Consider the following 19967-nt stretch of genomic DNA (forward strand, 5'->3'; position numbering starts at 1 on the left):
CCCATAGAAGGTCAGCGTGTTTTGTTCCTTCTGCCCATGCAAGAATGATGACCAAATTATTAGTTTTCCCGCAGCAAAAAGTTGTCTAACTAATAATTTCTACTTTAGTAAGCATGTTATTGTTTGTCTTACGACAGGTGATAGAGCTATACCCGGTTATCCATTGTCTACTGGTTCTCTGTCTACCTCCTTGTTTTGACGCAGGAGTTTACCTGGCTGGCAAACTGGTGGAGGTTTTGTCTCACTTACGAAGTTCTTCTTGAGCACATAGTTCATGCTCTCACTTCGTTGTGTGGATGTCATTTTGGCGCAGAAAATTTCTTTGAAGTATGTTGATATCCATCTCTCACGATCGTTCCACATGCCCGCCATTGTGGCATCATCATGGAGGTTGTACTTATCCATGAGTCTTTTCCAGGCAGCCTCAAACTCAGTTGGCATGAGGGGCCAGTTGAGGATTGATGTGAATTCATCCTTAAAGTATTCGTGCAGGTTGTACAGGTATGCGAGGTGTTCCCTGTACTTCTTCATAATGTGCCAGCGGCACAACTTGTGTACTATGTTTTTGAAAGCATCCGGGATCGCCAAAGCCATTACCGGGCACTGGTCTGGTAATGAGAAAAGAGACGTGGAGTGGTCAGCAGATGGTAGTGCATATATACAAAAATAGAACTGACACAACATTTTTACTGTGTTATTTTCCTTTTTTTTGGATGGGGCTGGTGGTTGGGGGTGGTTTTGGCGGTTTGTACCTGTGAGGATGCATGTAGGAGCCTTCCCTCTCATGCACCTTAAAAATGTCTTGAACAGCCATCTGAATGAATCTACATCCTTATCTCTTATCAGGGCGAAACCAAAGAATGTAGTCTGTAAGTGGTTGTTAGTACCTACAAACACCCCAAGTGGCATATGGTACTTGTTGGTCTTATATGTGGTGTCAAACATTACGCAGTCACCAAAGTCCTGATAGGTCCCTCGGCAGCTTGCGTTCGCCCAGAACATGTTCTTAACTCTGTCGGACTCATCGAGTTGCATGTCACAGAAGAATTCCCTGTTTATAGCTTTCATCTCCCTAAAGAAGTTGACAGTATTTAGGACATCGTCCACATCATCCATCCTTGAATTCTTTGCTTTCATGCATATTAAAAGTGAACAGTCATTCAAAAATACATGTTGAACTGGCGTCAGGTCATGCGTTGCGTAATATGTTTGTACCGACAAAGGAAAAAAAGACGGAGGGGGTTTATGGGAGGAGAACAAGTTTGTACTTACAGGTTAATCAGGTCTTTGGCATTCATTTCAAGGAAGTAGCTACCGGGGTCATCGCCACCCAGTATGCTCATGATTTCCGCGTGTTCAGTGCATTTGAACTGCAGGTACTTGACGTACTCCAAGATTGTTTTGTCAAAGTTTTTGTGGGAGTGCAAGAAGACAAGCATTTCGGGGGTGAGCTGTAGCATGTGGTTGTGTTCCCAGACTATCTCTTTTACGACAAGTGTTCCATCGTTTTCCCTCTGCAGCCTCATTTTAGCCATGTAGTTAGTCCTGGCTGTCGTCTTGTTCCGCTGTCTATTTGCTTCTGACGCCTTTGATTCATAGACTCCATAGCACGTGCAATAAAGGTAGACTCTGGTCTCAACCTTGGAGCCTTTCCTGATAGAAAATCCCGCGTGCTTTGCTTGGACGTTGTAGAAGTCCCTTGCTTCTTGGAAAGTTTCAAAGCACATCTCTAGCCTTGGCAGAATGTAAGCTTCAATATTAGGTGCCCGCACGCAACAGTGAGCAAACAAAAACACAGCTATGAAAATGTTAGATGGGGTGGTCACAGTACCATGGTATGGACTGTTCTTGTATGTTTTTTCTGAATGTGGATACTTACATGTGTATAGCTATGTGCTGCCTCCGGTGTTTCCTGTTCACCCTGGTGTAAGGGCACGGGTGGTGTCACCCTTGGCACATGCAACAATGCATCTCTTGGAGGGAGCAATGTTGACGAAGGTCTCCTTCTCTCATTGTACGGCCGTCTCCCCTCAGATTCGTTGTGAGGTTGCTCCTGTCTATTTGGCTCATATCTTGTACTTTGCATCCTGCTAGAGTGGCGAAAGTTTATGTTTCTTTGGCATGTCTTCCCGTCGCAACCGCTTTTGCAGCACGGATGATTGATGTAGACGGAGCGACTGGTGGAAGCCTGTGTGTCCTCGCCTTTCTAGATGCGCTAGGGAAGGAAAACATTTGTTGTTGGGGATATTGTTGACCTTGTTGCAACCCAGCAGTGGCAAAGCTTGTATTCCGAGATATCGGTGTTTGCTGCATAGAAGAACCTGTCCGTGCTTCTGATGATTCTGGTGTAGGTTGAAAACTGTGTGTATTGTTGAAGTATCCAGGTGCTATTTCTGGTGTTACCCAACCAGGCGGTGCCCCATATCTGCTTGGCTCATCAAACCCTCGGTGTGTGTGCCACCTTGCATGTTTCTGCAATGAGATTCAACAATTTTGGGATTAATATTTTCTGCATTTTTCTCGTATACATGCTATGGGTAACATGTCATGCACTGAAGGCAATGTACAAGTTGAACTTGCATCACTGGCCGTTATTAAACTTTGTTCTCTATTTTGTATCTGGTTTAGTTTTCAGTCGAACTGATGAACGTACATGTTCAGTACCGATGTACTAATGTACTCATTTTTAGCACTGCTTGCAAACTGAACATTGAACTTCATCTGTTATGGAAAGTTTTTATCTTTTTTCCTATAACTGATGCATAAACATTTGGTGCACTGCTTGCAAACTGAACATTGAACTTCAGATATGTATGGACATGCATATATATAAAACTGATGCATGTCTTCTCTTTTTTTCTTCTATAACTTATGCAACTACACTGGAAGTACTCCTAGTTTATGTATCATTGAACTTACTGTGTAACAAGTGTATATTTTTTCAACAACATTCTTTTTTACTAGTTCGAACTGACGCAACTACACGACATGCACTAGTAGAAATAACATCATACAAACTTGTAGTGGTAGCTGAACCTTATATAAAGCCAAGTAGCTACTTGGACTGATGCATAAGTCTATGTTTTTTGGCTTGAACTGAAGCTAGCATATTAGAGGTACTGATAGTAACCTCGACATCCAAACTGTGCATCAAGTGGCAGGGGTGTAATGAATTGATGCAATCATTTTTGCAATGTACTATCTACTTCTGCATCATAGGAACATGTGTCACTGATGCAGCACACATGTAGTACTGATGAATCTGATAGTGTAACATGTATGCAGATCATAGTGTGTGCAATTTTTAAACTGAATCTTCTTCATTGTAGGACTAATGAACTGATGAACTGAACACAAACATTACCTCCAGTGGCATGTTCTTGGAGCTGACTTCTTCCTCCTCCTCTCGCAGGCGACGTACTGGCGTGTTCTTCGGAGGCGGCGCCATTGATGTAGGCAAGGAGCTTGGTGAGACGACGGCGCTACTGCTTTGTGGTGGATGTTCGGCGATGGGGTTCGGGGAGGCAGCTGCTGGCGGGGATCACGACCCCGACGAAGGAGCCCCAGCGAGGGATGGAGACAGGAGGCGCGGATCACGGACCCGGCCAAGGATCCCGGTGAGGAAGGGGATGGGGGCGGTGGATCCATCGCCGGCCAGTCACGACACCGCGGGCTCCCTCGCTCCGGCCGCCGCCGTCGCTCGCTCGCCTGCGATGATGCCTCCGGCGGAAGAAGGCGGGTTGGGTTCGGGCTGGCTCGGGGGGAGGAAGGGGGTGGCGCACCGGCGGGGAGGGAGGGGGCAGCACGCGGTGGGGGAGGGAGGAGCGGCGCGTCGGCGGGGAGGAAGGGGCGGCGCGCTGGAGGAGGAGTTGGGGATCGGGAGGGAGGTGATGGGTTTGGTCACCGTCGCGCCTATATAGGGCTGGACAGTAACAGAATATTATTCTGTTATGGGTAACAGAATAGTCTAGCCATATATATATATATATATATATATATATATATATATATATATATTTCCCTAATAATAAAGCACAGATTGACTCCATGGGTTCACTGTCACAATACGCTTTCTTCTCATGTCATAATAAGCTTTTACGATTTGTATAGACAAAATCATAATATAAACGAGGTGGTACTAATTTAGGATCATCCAACCACCTCCGTCTCCCATCCAAGACTGGATCGACACCCCCTCCAATGGATGCCGCCCCAAGCACCTCACCCAACAGGACGCCGGGCCAGCCAACCTCGACAAGCCGTTGCTTGCCCCCTGCCCGCCTCTGCCGTGGAAGAGAGAGAGAGAGAGAGAGAGAGAGAGAGAGAGAGAGGGATGGAGGGAGGATTCTGGTGGTGTTGCTGCTTAGAACGGCTGTAAAGGAGGAGGCTACTTTGGTTCTGACCTGCAGTGGTCGGTGTGGCACGAGATGGGGATTGGCTGCTGAAGCGAGGAAATAGGAATTGTTGAAGGTACGTGTGATAAAGAAGTTTAGGTTATCTATCTTCAGTCCAAAAGGGTTGCTAATATGTGGATTTTGTTGGCGGAATCAGGTTACGTGGATGGCTTCACTAAGTATCAATGATCCAAGTAAGGAAAGTGTTCTTTTCAAGAGATTTTTGTCTTTTCTATTTATTGGATTAATTATAGTTTCAGACAATTTGTTATTTGCGGGGAACATGGCAGTCTCAAATCTACTCCTCCAGCGACACTATTCGGCCAACTAGGATGAATTTCAAGATATCTACATCATTATCCTCATTCGGATGTTTGGGAAATCGAAATTTTGGCCAAATCTACAAGAAAGTGTGTTACTCTAATAAGATGATGAATCTCTGATATTGTTAGTCGTCGCTGGTCTAAAACCATTAGTGTCCAGCGTGGCATCATTGGTCTTGTTGTTGGCGGTACATGCATGCCGTTTGCGCTGTTGGCTCTCGAGCCCGACACACAGTTGTAGCTCCTCGACTGATCTCCATTGAAAGTTTGAAAGCTAGGATTGATATGGCTGGAAAATTACACTGCTAAAAGTTTATTTTTCACTGAAAGATGTCTCTTTCTCCAGCTATTTTGTAGGGGCTAGGTACAAGCAGACAGACTTCATGTTCAGGAATTTGACACACATGATGGAGATTCAATGGATAAAGTCCATGACTAGTTACCTACATTAGGAAATTCACAAAATAGTGGGCGAAATATAGGCCCGTTGAGCAGATGAAACATTTAGACATATAGCATGGTCTGCCTCCTAGCTGCAGCATGTGTGCTCGACAAGGCACTGCTAGCATTTGAGGCTCATCAATATCTCGCACATATGGTAATTTTACGTAGTTTGTTATTGATCTACTTCTATCTTCCTCCACTCTTTTATCATATATCCTTCTTTTCTGTGTCATGATATATAAGAACACAACAAAGCTATTTCCGACGTACTCTGATCGCCACCTTGCTTGGGTTATCATATAGACATGAGTATTTAATAGTTGTATTTACTGTTGCAACATTCTTCAGTTCGAGGAACATTCTATAGGAATCACCCCAAAATCAGGCGGAATCCGCCATGTCTCCCTGCCTCTGACTAACTTGTGAGTTGGTGTGTTCAAAAGGAAGCTCATGGAGGTGCAGAACCTTTGAGATTTTTTTTACAGGAAGCACTTTTGATCATCAATACGTATTTCTAAGTTATATAGTGCAAACAATTGAGTGAACTTCAACCTTTCTATAGAACTAAATGTTGTTCTTGCTGTAACATCATGTAATTTCTGATGCTTCATGGCATTTGACAGATTATTACTATGTGCACGATTGTTCCATCTCATTAATGATTATCTGCTACTACTGCGCTCCATCACTTCCACTTTTCTTCGTATGTTTTTTCAATACAATTTAACTGGTTCTCCTAGCTACTATTTTATTCGTGTATATTGGGCCACCTGAAGCTTAAAATAGAGAAAATGGCCATGGGCTCTGCCAAGTAAGAGGTTTTCTATCTTGAGATACCTTAGGTATAGACCTATAGTCCCCTTTTTGTTGTCTATGTCCTTGCTCATTGGTTAATGCGGAACAACAATTCTCCGGCATGATCAGTCTATAATACTTCTCTGAGTTTAGATTGTTGCCCCTTAGAAAGTTTGGAATCGATGTGTCAGAATGGTTTCTTTGTTGTTTTAGGTTGATATGGATTCTTGTCATATTTTTACGCATTAAGGACTTTGAGTGCGAGCTATGTTTTCACTGAAACCTAATGTGCACATGAAAGTTACAGTGTGTACATGTAGCTAATGTATTTGATTCTGGAATAAAACATACTATTTTTTTTCTTTGGATTGTGTTCTTCAAATTGTATACATGCATACACCATGTTTCTATCTTGGTACCAATAAAAAAAAATCTTTTTTCAGAGAACGATCGAGCAGTAATTCCCATATAGAGGCAACGAGCATCCCCTTGCGTCGGTGCACTGCATGACTACACCATAGCACTCTTCTTAACCTGCGACAGCCTCTCTGTTATGGGCATAAGGGTCTGATTACAGAACATCAAGGTTTGACTAATGTACCCATTTGATCTAAAATTAGGTTCGAAGGGTTATCAAATTGTCAGAGATTTAAGCCCAATGATAATAAGCATTTGGAGCTTCAAATATGACATTTATTTCTTGAAATATCTACAATGGATGTTAAGCTTGGTGCAGGGCTCGGGACTAATTCTAATGGATGTTAAGCTTGGTGGATAGGCATGGCAAACAGAGGTTGTTGGATGTTAACTGGTAATCACAACGTATTAGTATTGATAACATTCTACTGTTTTTTCTAGATTCGAAGTAGTACATTTTTGGGTAGATAGACAATACAACCTTTGTCTCCTATGTAATCAATTTGCATTCAGTGCGGTTGTGTTCCATCTGATAGGCTGCCTGCACGTGCAATAATTTGATTAAGTACATAACTGTATTTGATGCATTCTTTAGGTAGAGAGTCTGTTAATGGACGTAACATCTACTGAAGACGAGATTAATAGATGGAAGATCTAAGAAAGAGATGATACTAAAGGCAAACTATTTGGCAAAATTATGCAAAAATGTACAATTACACGGAGAGCAGCATATGGCTCATACTACCATATTATCTGGACCATTGGATGGACATATCTGGTATATACGAGCTGTGGAAAATAGAGTATTTGCGGGTGAAGCGTACAGCGTGGGTCGTGGGGCAGGCTATACGTAGACACACGACCGTATGCCTGACAGTGCCCTGGCCCGCATGCAGGTAACGCCCGTGACTATACCTGGACCGCTGGTCCTTGTCTCGAGGTATATCTGGACTATAGTCCAGAATTTTTTCCTTTTGCCACGTAGTCAGTCTCTTTTTTTTGCGCGTGGCCAGTCTCGTACCCTCAAATCCCCTCCCCCCTGAATTTCAGAATTTCCGAATTTAATGTGTAGCGGCTCGGCGGCGACTGAGAGGATTCGATTCGGCATCGGCACCGTAGCCAGCGGGGCGATGGGGGCCAGAGGGATCGATGATTTCCCTGTGGATCCGGTGTGCGGGCTAGTCCCCCGCCCCCTCCCCCACGCATCTGTATTCTGTGGTGGCCGCGCGAGCTCATCCATGGTCCTTGACGACCCCCCCCCCCCCCCCCCCCCCCCCGGCGGTGCCCCGTGTCTTTTTTCGTCGTGTGTGCAGGTTGCTGATCTTCCAAGAGGCGCCGCGTGGGAGCGCGGTTGGGAGCAGGGGAGGAGATGTGCTGCGGGATTCATCTGTGGCTCCGCACAACAACGGCGTGGAGTACGACGGCGATGGGAGCATGGAGAATGGCCCAGCGGAGTCGGGGGAGTCGGCCGTCAAGCCGGCTCCACGGTCGCCGGACTGGATTAAGAGGTACAAGGGAGCAAATTCTTCTGAATGTTTTAACCCGTAATTCGTTTTCAACCTGCTGTTCTGTTCTGGTAATGGTGATGTTGTGTAAAATAACCAAAAAATCAGTGGTGCTCTTTGTGTCTATTACCACCAGAGCCAGTCAGCCAGAGGATTCATCCCATAAAAAAATGTAGGGGGAAAGGGGTTGAGCCAATTGAGTGGTGCGCCCCATGAATTGCTTCTGTATTAGACAGTACGGGATTGCTTTGTTTGTCTAGTGCCTATGGTTTGTTTAGGATCCCCGCTACCACAGAGATTAGAAAAGATTTTGAATTAGTGCTACTGTATCGTTACGCATGAGGCATGACCAGCAGGCAAGTGTGGGCGGTTTTGGGGAGGGAGGGATGTTTGTTGTCTGGCTTTGTTTCTGTCGCATATGTTCGTCATCGGCACGCTGGTCCGCCAATGATTTTTTTCTAGTTTTTTACACGTAATGCTTGCAATCATTATTTCCGCATGGGCGTCTATGGGGTGAGGATGGTGGGTGGGGGAAATTCTGAAAACAATCAGGAACTGGTTTCGCTGATGTTTTGTGTTTGATTTTTGTGGGTGTGTTGTTTTTCACGCAGAGTTCATGCGGGCACTATTCCTACATAAAGAACACCCTGTCTGGGAAGGATGGGGGCCCTCAAAATATCTAAAGGGGCTTTGCGGAGCGAGATAGAGAAGAGGTTGTCAAGCCATAGTTATGCACCACATTTGACATGTTGACGGAAGCGTACGACTTCTACAATCTATACTCATGGGAACTTGGTTTCGGTATAACGTATGGCAAAAGCCGACTGAATCCAGGCAAGCAGAAGACAAATGCAAGAGATAGTCTGTGGTTGCTCGGTAAGGATGCAGAACTGAAATGAATTTAGACAAGAAATACAGGCGATAAAGAGCACACTGTCAGATACAGTCCACCGGTGATTTAAGTGGCACATCTTGAAGGCTATAGAAAGTTTGGGGGTTCTGCACGGGAATAGAAAATGAATTTAGACATGAGTTTCATAAAGTCATAAACCATATGCTCACAGTGGACGAGATCGATCGAGGAAGCGTGGTCTCAGCTACTGGAGAAGTACGACCCGAAGGCACACTCGTACATGACGCAGATTTTCGGGATAAGGGAGAAGTGGGCAAAGTCATATTTCAAGGGAATTTTCTGTGTGAAGATGACAAGTACCCAGAGGAGTGAGAGTGTGAACCATATGCTGAAGAAATATGTGCCCTGCGGCTCTCTGATGCATAAGTTTGTTAGGCAGTACATGCGGTTGCAGTTTAATCGTCAATCAGATGAGAGTTATGAAGAGAAGAAAACTAAAATCGTAAGTGCAGCTTCATTGAGAAAGAAACGGTAGAGACATGAGAAGTGGAGCTAGGTGGTTTTCCTAGTAAAAATGACCGGTAATGGTTCAGAGTTTGGGTGAGAATGCGGGCTTTTTGAGCACATAGGCATGGTGTCTTGTCATATACTTCAGGTTCGTGCATGCCAGGCTCACACAAAACTTTGTTTCTTCAAGGCAGTTTCTAGATGTTGGTTAATTCTTTCGTGGTTGGCTTCATTTTCAGGTGATGGATTCCTTGGCATGACAAAGGTGTCGGATAAGCACATTGTGAGAAGGCGGACCAACGATGGTCGAGACATACTGCCAGAGCACTTGCATCACTACCAGTGCGATCAGCTTGGTGCCACGCCCCTGACTTTTCGTCATAATCGGATGTATGTGCAGGCATTAGAGTTGATCCGATTGGGAGATGCCAGTGTGGAAGCTTAACACTGATGGGACTCATCAATAAAGCTATGAAGGTGATGGCTCCTTTCGACCAGGCGAGGAATGGGCTGGGACAGGAGGATCGTGTCAGTGGCAAGAAGCAAGGCAATGTCGATGAAAAAGAAACCAAGGCTGGCGAGGATGAGTATGTTGTGCTGCCGGGGCATAGCAATCTTTTGGTTGGCCTGGGAGTGCCGTCAAAGAAGAAAAGTGCAGGGAGGCCGACAAACGCAAGAGGCCAGGCACCTTACGAAGGATTGAGTAAGAGTAGATTCTGTAGCATCTGCAAAATTCAAGGCCACAAACGAACAACTTGCCCGCAGAGAGGAGACGTTCCCAAAGTTTAGAGGAAAGAAGCAAAACTGCAGCAAGTGTGGTGTCACTGGCCATCAGAAGAACACCTGCGACAGGCCAGCGGGAAAAGTTGTTCAGGGTGTACTGTTGTACTAGCAATTAGGACCAAAAGTGGTTGTAGAATGCACATGTTGTGCGTGTGATGTGAACGTTAATGAAATACTATCATGGTGATAAGATGACTAAATCTGTTACATCTGTTGTGGTAAATACAAATTTTGAAATGCATAAGCAAGTAGGGGGGCAGCCAGTGCCACACGGTTGGTATGCATGCCGTGGGAGAGTCAGTAAGTTTGAACTTTCAAAATTTGAACGTGAATAGGATGCCTGTGATGTGGCGTGTAATGGTTTGAATAGAAGCTGGAGGGATCACGCGACGGCCAAGCAGACCAGGTGCTACAGGGCTTCGGTCCATGAGAAATGGATGACAGTCGAGACCGTAGTGGACTAAAGTGAGCCACCTCATTAATGGATAGTGGACAGGTGACAGGGGCACTGTTTGATAAATAATTCACGGCTGCAATACCATGCTAAATACAGCTGCACGCAGCGATCTAGAGGAGGACCAACGGCTTAGATAGTACTATCATATGCTAGTACGAGCCATTTTGAATTTTCGCAATTACACTACTTAGCAAAGATGTGTGTAAGCACCTAGCTAAGGAAGTTACTATAATAACTCTTGCTGCTTAGTTACCTCTGCTACTAGCAAGCCAAACTATAACAGATATATGTATAGGTAATTAGCATCTGCTGCTTCCCGTTAAATATCTCAAGAGATTTGAACTTGCCTTTTCATGCACATTATGTTTTCATGTAGATGGAAAAGGAAACGTCAATTGTTATTTCTGAGTTGAGAAAACTTTTCTTGCTATCCTGGCTGCAAGCTCAATGTAAGCACCTAGCAGTAGATTGAAATTTATTTTCTTATGTGAACATGGAGCCTTGTGTTTATGTGCTCATATAAGATGTTCTTTGTCCGGTGCTTGGTTCTGCTAAATTAGCTTCATAGTGCTATTACTTGCCAAGCCACCACTGGCTTTAAAATTACAGTTTTAACTTATGTTTTAGTAATTTTACAAGTTTATAGTGGTGGCAGTAAGAGCTGATTGTGATTTGCTGACTATCTGAATCTTTTACATACTTCATTTGTAATTTTATTGTTTGACTAATAGTATGTCTGTTGGAACAAGTGCAAAGGCAACATCACCTTCTAGCAGAAGATTTCCCCTGCATTGACCGCTTCAGAGATGCACTAGGTGGGTACAACATCGATAGTTTTGAGGAGGCCAAGCCATATGTACTACTATTATGTTGTATTAGCGAATCTAGCATCCGTTCGGATGATATAAGGAAAGTAAACAGAGATGCTGATGGGATTAATTAATTCAAAAAAATGTTCTTGGTTTTTGTTTCTAGATGATACAATACAGAAAGTTTTGAGAAGGTCAAGCCATATGTACTACTATTATGTTGTATTAATGAATCTGGCATCAGTTTCGATGATATAAGGTAAGTAAACAAAGATGTTGATGAGCTTAATTAATTAGAAAAAATGTTCTTGATTTTTATTTGTAGATGAAATATTTGATTCATTGTGGATTTACCAATACATAGCAGATTCTGGTGGGCCACTATTGTTTATCATATGGATTGTAGATTGCAGTGGTAATGTACCATCTGTTTTGTAAATTTTAGTAGTGATGTATATTATATAAGACTCTGGTTGCCGTGACCTTGCTATTCCCCGTAGAGCCAGCAAAAAAATAGAATGAAAAGGTTCATTAGAGAAATAATGAATTGGCGATTGAATATCAAATGGTTGTGATTTTATATGTATGTGGGAGCTTGACGTAAGATTACATGATTATTTATTTAGATGAGCTATTTCCAAAGCTTTTTTAACAGAGGGAGAGATAGCGAAGCTTTAACATCATTATAATTACACATGATACATCACATATTACATACATGCCATAAAGAAACAAGAAAAATAAACAACAAGTCCCTAGAGTTTTGTAGAAAGGACCTCAAACTGACAGACAAAAACATGATCAGGTCCGTGTAGGTTTCACCTCGCTATCGACGCAAAAGGCTGTCCTTCAACCTGAAGAGTCACCGAAGCGACGAGGACCGCGCATCGATCGCCAAAGACCAGGTTCAGCGAGCGGTATAGCTTCGTAACAAATTCCGGTGACACTAGGCTCACATCCAACCATATAGTATAATTTTTGCTGGCGTTAACACCAAAGCTTCTACTATAAAAACAATTAGGGCCAGTTCGGAAGTGACAATTCTCATGAAGTCATCTTGACCCTAAATATTGGCTTTACAAGAAGACATTCTTTTTTCATAATAATGGATGAGCGAGATTTTGAAAAACCAATGTTCCATTTTGTTATCCATGTAACATAATCATATGTTTGAATGATTTTCCGTGGCAACGCATGGACATTTACTATATATATAGTGTTATTATTCATCACCCAGCGTACATAATAAGTTATTCTTCACCCAAGGTAATCTTACAATCGTTTCCTAAATCAATTATGTTTAGAATATAAATAGTTACATGCATATTGATTCAATATGTAAAATTTGGTATAAAAAAAATTAAAATATAGGTTATAAACCAGAAAAATCACATTTTATGTATGTTTTACACTATGTTTTTACATCCGTAATTTTATGTAACATAAAATATATTTTACGGCGAGTACATATTTTCTTATGTTCTCTTTTTATGTTTGAAATAAGACAAAATTTACGAAACCTAAAAATACGGTGCATTGACCTCAAAATATAGTGGGAGTGAAGAACAACTATTCCTCACTCAGGGTGACGAATAGCGCAATATATAGGGTCACGCTATTTGTCACCCTGGGTGATGAATAGTTATTCTTCACCCCCTCTCTATTTTGACATCAATGCATCGTATTTTACGTTTCGTAAATTTTGTCTTATTTCATACATAAAAAGAAAACGTAAGAAAATATATATACTCTTCGTAAAAAATATTTTATGTTATGTAAAATTACAAATGTAAAAATATAATGTAAAACATACATAAAATGCGATATTTCTTGTTTTATAACCTATTTTTTATTTTTTTATACCAAATTTTACGTAGTGAATCAATATGAATTTTACTATTTGTATTCCAAACATAATTTATTTATGAAGCGATCGTAAGATTACCTCGCGTGTAGAATAACTTATTTTGCACCCTAAGTGATAAATATGATTACTATATATATATATATATATGTTAAATCTATTCTAACAACATCCCTTAAGACCTGATTCTAACAACACCTAACCTTATTCTGCTAACACCCCGACTCGCACCACAAAACACAGTTACACGTAAAAACTGCAGGAGCCCACCACCCACCCCACCTTCTTCCCTCGGACGCACCCACCCCCACCCCGACCCACATTCTTCCTCGCACACCACCACTCCCCACGCCCACCTCCCTCCCCACCTTCCGCCGTTGTCAGACCCCACCACCGTCGCCCCACTTCCTCCCTCTCTGCCCTCGCCCTGCCTAGCTCCCCTCGGGCAACCTCCCCCGCCGCCACCACTTGGGCTCGCCGTGGTGAAAACCAGATCCAGCCCCCCTCCCCGGCGGCAACCCGCACCGGCCGGCCATGGATCCGACCCCCCCACCAACCTGCAGCATCTGCCGATGGATCGAGCCACCTCTCTACCGGCTACCTTCATCCGCCTCCCCACCACGACCACTATCCACTTGGCCTGATTCACGGGCGTCGAGGAGCCAGGCAGTGTCGGCGGAGCAGGTGGCGGGTGAGGGTGCAGCGCGGCGCGCGGGCTACTGGCGGGGGAGGATGGTGCAGGAGGTGCGCTCAGGGGAGCGGCAGGTGGAGGTGGTCGTCGGGGCGGAGGCGCCACGGGAACCCAAGGCGAGGGGCATCGTCGGGAAAGAGCACATGCAGCTGCTCCTACGCCTCGATGGGGTGTGGGGCGCCAGCGGTCGAGCTTGATGGAGTGAGTCCCCCTGTTGCCATCACCCCCTACTGATCCGTTGACCACAAGATCCCCTTCACCCCTCCGCCTCCAGGCACGATGGCGGCCTCTCGCCGGCGCATCCTCTCCTTCGACATCTATCCGAGGCCTGCTCTCCTAGGCGCCTACTACCTTTCGGCAGTGGTGGGGATTCGGCAAAGATCTGCTTCGCCACCCCTCATCCCTCGTTCTGTGGCATCAAGGCCGGGACGCCCAGTACAGCGGCGAGGGTGCCGCAGGTCAACGGCATCCCGCCCAACTCTGTCGTGTGCAGTGCACACCTCGCGGTGCTGCAAGTTCTGGGGCGGCGGGAGTGAGCAGTGCAGTGCAGATAAAAATGTCGTTGCAGGTAGTTGTGGTTGTCGGTGCAGTTCGCAAGCGCATGATGGCATGACGGCGTGCAGTTCCCTGGTGCGTGGGTGCTGTACAGTGCAGTGCACCTGGATCCCGCGGGCAGTGCATCGCGCGCCCCCGGTGTGGTTCATCCAAGGCCACCGCCAACAAAATTGTAGTTTCCGCACCTTGTTGACACTTTGCTCATATTTTTTGTGTGCAGGTCGCAGTCGAGCTGAATGTGTGGTGTTGGACAAGATGCAGTACGGTTGGTGTCACCGTGCAGCTCATTGGCTAACAGCATGCAGTTTGATACATCTGTTTTACAGTTCTTTTGCTATGTCCTGTGGTATCTGTGTCCTATGTTGGGCCAAAGTGTGCAGGGCAATAGGGCTTGCGTGGAGTTTGGGGGTAAGCACATTGCAAAAATTGCAGTGCGGTTTGGCGACAGTGGAATTGCGGTGTGGTTCGGCGCCCGTCGAGGTGAATTTCGTCCACGGGGACCTTGTGTTCTTTTTTTGTCAAAAAAATTATGCATGACGAAGCCACAGGCGCCACCGACGAAGCAGTACCGATGGCGACGCCGTGCAGCTCATCAGTGACATGCGCGTGGTTTTGCACCTAGCAGCGTGTAGCCACCTGATGCACATCAGTACAGTTGGATCTCATGGAGTTTTAGATACTTATTTCGGCATTCAGATTTGCAGTGTAGTGCGTACTCGTGGAAACCAAAAAATGCCTGTTTATTCTTGATGCTTTTTCTTGCATTGAAAAACTTGTTATGCCTTAAGCAGTGCAGTTAATTGTTGGGTGCTGTACTCTTGACTTTGTTGTGTAGTGCGGTTAATTTGTAGGTATAGGCGAATAACAAAAAAACAAAGAAAAACAAAAATAGGGAAAACACACGAAAAAAACATGCAGCCCGCTCGTCTATGTATGAAGTGCAAATTGTTTCGTGTGCTTTAAAAACCAGTCGACTACATCAACGCATGCAGTGCTTTAAAACCAGTCGACTACATCAACGCATGCAGTGCTTTTGGTCCTCTGATGTGGTTCATTTTTTAGTGATGTTGTTCGCTTGTGCCCAAAATGAAAGTGCTAAAAATTTAGCGAAACAATAAGATATTATTGCGGTTCACTTCGATATATGTCGCGGCTCACTTGCCCTTGTCCATGCGGTTCACTCTTGTTGATAAAAAAAATAAAAATAAATAAAACAAAAACTCACAAAAACTCGTCTAAGAAAATTTATGCCCGACAAAAGAAAACCATGAAGTTCGCTTGACTATTTGATGCAGTGCGGTTTTTAGTCTAAAGAGGTGTGGTTTGCTACCTTGTTTGGGAAAATTTACGTTCCACAAAAAAGAAAATCATGCAGTGCACTTGCCGGTCTGATGAAGTGCGGTGTCGTGGCCTGTTTACGGTAGTCTCGAGGTTCCGCAAAAATAGTACCAAAAACACTCTATGCAGTTTTTTCCTACACAAAGTTTACTCGCCTAAGTACTGCAGCACACTTGGTTCGAACAATGACGTGCACTTGCATTGAACGTTCAGTATGGAAGTGTTATAAGAATAGTTATTCTACTAATATTAGTAGAATAGACTGGCTATATATAAGACTCCTCTTCTGTATTCTTGGGAGTATGTACTCCCATCCTCAATATACCTCATATACGCATTAATTATACCTCTTTATTATTCTCAATATACTTCATTAAATATTCTAAGATACCCCAATATGAGTTTAGTTGAAAAAATATCATTTACGATGTACTTTTTGTAATATATTTTTCATGTACAAATACATCAGTATATACGTAAATATTTAAAAATATATAGATTCACATGAATTTTTTCATGAAACTCATTTTGGGGTATCTAATAATTACTAATGAAGTATATTAAAAATAATAAAAAGATATAAAAGATTCATCTATGTGGTATATGAGGAGCGGGAGTACGTACTCCTAGAAGTACACAACCATTTTCCTATATATATATATATATAGGGTTGCGCTATTCGTCATCCTAGGTGAGGAATAGTTATTTTTCACCCCCTCTATTTTACCATCAATGCACTGTAATTTTACGTTCCGTAAGTTTTGTCTTATTTCCGACGCAAAAAGGGACCGTAAGAAAATATATAATCGTCGTAAAAAATATTGTATGTTATGTAAAATTACAAACGTAAAAACATAGTCTAAAATACACATAAACTGTAAATTTTCTTGTCTTATGACCTATATTTTTATTTTCTTATGTTAAATTTTACGTAGTGAATCAATAGGAATGTAACTATTTGAATTCAAAACATAATTTAATTATGAAATGATCGTAAGATTACCTCGGGTGAAAAATAACGTATTCTGCACCCTGAGTGATGAATAGTAACACTATATATATATATAGAGAGAGAGAGGGGATGAATTTGCTATCCACACTAGCCCGGATGGCTGTTATCAAAACCCTTCGTTTGCTTCGAGATCCGCACCTTTGATGGATAAGGTTTTGAATTTATCATTTGTTGAATTTCGCCATGGCTTAGAAGGAAAGCTGAGCCGAGCCTTTATGGTGTCAGGGTCCGGAAAAGGAAACCTAGTGTCTGGCTTTGCAGGTGTACTTGAGGCAAACAGAGCACACACCTTTTTGAACCAGCAGAGTGCCCCAGTAGCTTCTTTGGGCGAGCTGACGAATCGGCTAATTCTGGCTATTTACAAAAGGTTCTAGGTGTGGGTACTTGTCTGGTAGTGTTAAATTGCTATTTTCGTCTAGCTAGCTGGACACTGTTCGGCACCGTTTGAGAGTGGCAAAAACAATATGCGCCGCGCTGGTTCGAGATGCGAAGCTCGCTGTTTTTACTGAAGGTAATTTGAATATAGTTCTGCACGGTTTGTAGTAATGACCTGCCGGATGATGAGCTAGATTTTGCAGAGGAAAGAGGCTTTTGGGATGCATCCACAAAGGAGTGAAGAGTTATTGTCGCTCCATTGGGTTTCAAGCGTTTTATTACTAACACCACCGTCCAACTCTTGTTTTGCATATATATTCAGAATCTTGCTCCCTTATGCTCTCGGCGCTCTTTGCAGCGGTCTACGGCCAACAGGTGTGTGTATGTGTTCTTGGGTTTTTGTTTACGAGCGGAATTTTTATTTGCTGACAAAAATTCAATGGTTGTTTTCCAGTACCTTTATCCTCCCAACAACTTAGTCCCTCAGACTGTGAAGCAAGTTTCCATATTAATTCCTTGGGCCGAGCACGGCGGGGCACTGTTGATATATGCTGGTTTTGATGTTTTTCTCATCCTATCTGACATAAAATTCTTGCAGCCATTTTTTATTTGGATGAGCGGCTTCTCGGTAAGATGTGGAACCGTATGGACTCGGCGGAAGAGATCAACTTCATTCTCGACGATGGCACTGGGGCTATCGAGGCCAAGATTTGGTATTTTCCTCACCGCACAAACTGTAAAAAATATAGTATCATGCCTTCATTAGACGCTAACAACTTCTTGTTGCTTTTCAGAACAATCGACAGGGAGTACATGCAGGCCTTGCGTAAGTGCTTGGGATTTATTGTTGTCATTTTGCAAGGGTCGTTTTTGTTTTGCCTCACACCTGGAACTGGATTGTTTTTGTACAACGCACGCAACAATGGAGACTACATAGTCGTTAATGTCTACATAAAGAGGTGGGATTCTAACACGCACATCCGAGTGTACTCCATCAAGTTTTTGACTATAAGAGAACTTTCTCTTCACTTTTCGTCAGGTTGAACGATTGCTGCATTCCTAACTCTGAAAACATATGTTGCCACTTGTTTCTGCAGGCCTGTGAAGAACTACAACGACATTAATCGCCACTTTGCGGCGGGGGTGTGCGGGGCGGCAGAAGTGCTTGTCGGCCTTGGCCGGCTGTGTGGAGGTGATGGGCTGTGTTGCTACAGGCGAAAGCCTTGCGTGCGCTTGCTAGCCGGCAACAGCGACACCTGCGGGTGTCGCTATCCACTTGAGGGCGTCGTCGTGTTCATGTGCTTCATCTACTTCCGGATCGAGCTCTTCGGGCGAAAGCGGGCAACGACGTCGTCTCCGTGGCGTTTCTCCCTTGGGGGCGTTGCTTTGAAGGCCGGTGATCCTCCTCCTTCCCTTGGGCTGGATGTACTCTGAACCTGGGATTCCATGAGCCACGGGCCAGGTGTTTTCTTTTGGGCTGAGCACTGACTTTGTTCCAGTAAATCCTATGTCTTTTCTACTGCCCACCGCGGTAAAAACCCATGTAGACTTTGGGATTCTACCCTTCCTGACTCTATTTCTCATATGCTTGTAAACGACTGATCTATTATTTGAGGAATAAAGTCGTATTATGGTAAAAACAAAACACATGTAGACTTGCCAAAAAAATTCTTCTTTTATTAGGGGGTCTTCAACACGGACACCCAAACCACTAATAACCATCTGGACCACGCGATTCGGATGTGTTTTGCCATGCAACGTGGTCCTGTATCGGTCCGCTCGGTCGTACGGATGCACTTTTCCCCACAAACCGGAAACAAAGTATTTTTGTGGGGCGGCGGGAGGGGGGGTGTTTGCAGGCGTCACAGATGCCACGCCCAGGTCTGGAAACAGTGGCTGATCCCAAAACCATCACCATGGTCCGCATGATTTTCCGTCCGACGTTTTGGTGATTGTTTATCATCTAACACTAACACGCACGCTCCATTCCTTGTTATCATCTAACGCAACACCCATCTCATAGAAAAGGTTCTCGTGCACAAAAAAGGGTGATCTCAGGTGGGTATGCATGGTTCCGACAAATGTAAAACAAAGGTGGGTATGCATGGAGAGGATCATCCACGGCCGCCCTTGCCCTTCCCGGCGCCCTTGCCGTCCATCTAGCGGAAGTAGGGGTAGAAGACACAGTATGGATCAAGCCAGATCTGCTCTTCGTTGAAGCTGTCCGACCCATCGCTCCACTCTTTTTCCTCCTTTGCAGCAGCTCGTGCCGCCGCAACAGCCGCCGCGATGGCGACAACGAGGGGGGCACACAGGTCCCGCTATGACTCATGCTCCGGCGGACCGGTGATGGGAAAGGGAGATTGAAAGGCTCCCGGGAGGATTGCGATGATCCAGCCCCGGAGGACCCCCACCGTAAAAACCTTGCATGGAAGGGTGCCGATAGGTGCAATGTCATCGGTATATGAAATGTTCGCGTTCGCATGAAAGAGATGCCCCCGTGCGGTGTGCATGGTTCCGACAACTTAAAATGGAGGTTGCAAATGGGTGTATAGAATTAAAAAGAAAGCAGATGGCTCCATTGACAGATATAAGGCACGTCTAGTTGCAAAGGGCTTTAAGCAACGTTATGGCATTGACCATGAGGACACCTTTAGTCCCGTTGTGAAAGCTGCAACTATCAGACTTGTGTTAGCTATTGTTGTATCCAGAGGATGGAGTCTAAGGCAACTAGATGTACAGAACGCGTTTCTGCATGGTGTTCTGGAAGAGGAAGTGTTTATGAGACAGCCACCTGGGTATGAGAGTAAGAAATTCCCACATTATATCTGCAAGCTTGATAAAG

At 44.2% G+C, this 19967-nt stretch overlaps 1 long non-coding RNA gene across 1 annotated transcript; it reads left to right on the forward strand.

Moving 5' to 3' along the window:
- Positions 1–7398: 7398 nt before the first annotated feature.
- On the forward strand, positions 7399–11242 carry LOC125520041 (uncharacterized). The gene is made up of 4 exons (XR_007288400.2): positions 7399–7881; positions 8490–9386; positions 9478–10927; positions 11228–11242. It is a non-coding gene; the product is annotated as an uncharacterized LOC125520041 (long non-coding RNA).
- Positions 11243–19967: the final 8725 nt, after the last annotated feature.

The sequence above is a fragment of the Triticum urartu genome, chromosome 7A (genome assembly GCF_056163025.1).
Source record: "Triticum urartu cultivar PI428250 chromosome 7A, HENAU_Tu73, whole genome shotgun sequence".
Lineage (NCBI taxonomy): Eukaryota > Viridiplantae > Streptophyta > Magnoliopsida > Poales > Poaceae > Triticum > Triticum urartu.